We start from the raw sequence: 2,261 nt of genomic DNA, 5'->3' as shown, positions 1-2,261 counted from the left end.
AAGTCAGGTAGTGTGAGAACTCCCACTTTGGTCCTCTTTCTCAAGAAATTTTTAGCTATTCAGGGAAACTTGCCCTTCCAATAAATTTGGCTATTGGTTTTTCTCTTTCTGCAAAGTAACTTGCTGGGATTTTAATTTGTGTTACATTGAATCTATAAGTCAGTTTAGGTAGAGTTGACATCTTAATCGTATTTAGTCTTCCAATCCATGAACACGGTATGGTCTTCCATTTTTTTAGGTCCTGTTCAATTTCTTTTAGCAGTTTCTTGTAGTTTTCTTTGTATAGGTCTTTTGTGGCCTTTGTTAAGTTTATTCCTAAATACTTGATTCTTTTGATTGCTATCATAAATGGATTTTTTAAAATTTCTTCCTCTTGTTGCACATTGCGTGTGTATAAGAACGCTACAGATTTTTGCATGTTGATCTTGTAGCCTGCCACTTTGCTGTATTCATTGAAGAGCTCTAATAGCTTTGCTGTAGATTTTTCTGGATTTTTTACATACAGACTCATGTCATCTGCAAACAGTGAAAATTTTACTTCTTCCTCTCCAATTTGGATGCCTTTTATTTCTTTTTCTTGCCTAATTGCTCTAGCTAGCACTTCCAGCACAATGTTGAGTAACAATGGTGACAGTGAGCATCCCTGTCTTGTTCCTGATCTTAGAAGGAAAGCTTTCAGTCTCTCCCCATTGAGTATAATGTTAGCTGTGGGGTTTTCATATATTGCCTTTATCATATTGAGAAAGTTCCCTTCTATTCCTATCCTTTGAAGTGTTTTCATAAAAAATATGGACGCTTACGAATTTGCGTGTCATCCTTACACTGGGGCCATGCTAGGCTACTCTGTATCATTTCAATTTTAGTACATGTGCTGCTGAAGCGAGCACCAGATTAAATTTTTTTTTTTTTTAAAAAAAGGATCAGTTTAGAAGCAAAAATAATTAAAACTCTCTCACACACACCCATATGCACACATACCACAACCAGACTCAGTAAGCCAGAAAGATAAAAAAATTCTCAATTTATCAAAAAGTATGTAGAGGAGGTTTAACTTTTTTTTTTTTTTTTTTTTGCTGCTTAATGTCTGGACCCACTGCTATGAGCCTGAATTCCCTATATTTTGGTCCCATGGGAATGTCACGTGCCACTTCTGGCTTTCTGTCCTGTCTTCCATCTGGGGCTGGGCTCCCGCAGGGACACAGGTGGAGACGCACGTCCGCATGCCCTGCACCCCGGCTGCGGGGGCAGTTTGCTCACTGGGCTGGTTGTGCAGCCTGGTCAGCCATGGGCTACGTGGCTGCTCCACCTTTGCAGCAATTCTGTCAGCTCTGCAAGATTCTTTCAGTAAATTCTTTTTCTGCCTAAACCAGCCAGAACTGGTTTCTATTACTTGCAACTCAGAAGCCTGCCCCATTCGGGACACACCAGAAACCCACAGTAACGTCCTTCCTGTCGGGCAGCGGCAGGCGCCAGGCAAGCCCGCCCGTCTTCCCATCGCAGTTCCACTCTCTTCTGGAGGTCTCGGGCAGAGCAACCAGACAGGACGAAGAAATGAAATTAGAAAACAGCAAAAAGGAGCACGGAGCACCGTCACTGCCCCACCCTCACCCTGCCACCTCGAGGGCAGGAGCGCCCGTCTTTCAGGTTCTCTGCTGTATCTCCGGCACCTGGAGCCATGCCTGGAACACAGTAGGTGTTCAATTAATACTCGTCTAAACACATCAATAAGTTAACAAAGAAAAATAAAATTGTCTCCTAGGAAATTCAGGACAACCAATTGAAAAATCATTTGAACAAATAAGAATTCAATAAAATGTATACTACAAGTAAAGCATTTACAAATTAGTGGCTTTCTTAAATGCCAGCAATGACCGATTTGAAAATGGGAAACCTCTCTTTCACAATAGCAACGACAACAACAAATATCTAAGAATAAGCTTAGTAAGAAATGTTCAAGATACACACGAAGAAAATTCAGGTATAAAGGCATGTCAGTAGATGTCAAGATGCCCATGACCCTGGAGGCCCATGTCTTGGGGCAGCTGGCCCTGTGGCCTCCCTGCCAGCCGGGCTCTGGGCAAGGGTGAGCTCGTTTCATCCCCTGACAACCCACGGTTCTCCTTTTACAGAACGGAGGGCACATCTTCCTGAAGTAAAATGAAGTTCTGTGCATAAATCACTAAACCCAAATGGCCCAGGCACACGCAGAAAGACACGCAGCCCCACTGCGGGCACAAGATGAAAGAACGAGAGGACACTTC

The 2,261-nt window shown here is 42.8% G+C and overlaps 1 non-coding gene across 1 annotated transcript; it reads right to left on the bottom strand.

The window, feature by feature from the left end:
* Nucleotides 1-780: 780 nt before the first annotated feature.
* On the bottom strand, nucleotides 781-887 carry LOC119511038. Its single transcript, XR_005212127.1, has one exon. It is a non-coding gene; the product is annotated as a U6 spliceosomal RNA (small nuclear RNA).
* Nucleotides 888-2,261: the final 1,374 nt, after the last annotated feature.

Source organism: Choloepus didactylus, chromosome 15, assembly GCF_015220235.1.
Source record: "Choloepus didactylus isolate mChoDid1 chromosome 15, mChoDid1.pri, whole genome shotgun sequence".
In the NCBI taxonomy this organism is placed as follows: Eukaryota; Metazoa; Chordata; class Mammalia; order Pilosa; family Megalonychidae; genus Choloepus; species Choloepus didactylus.
Note: the sequence above shows the minus strand (reverse complement) of the source record. Positions and strands in the feature narration are given on the sequence as shown.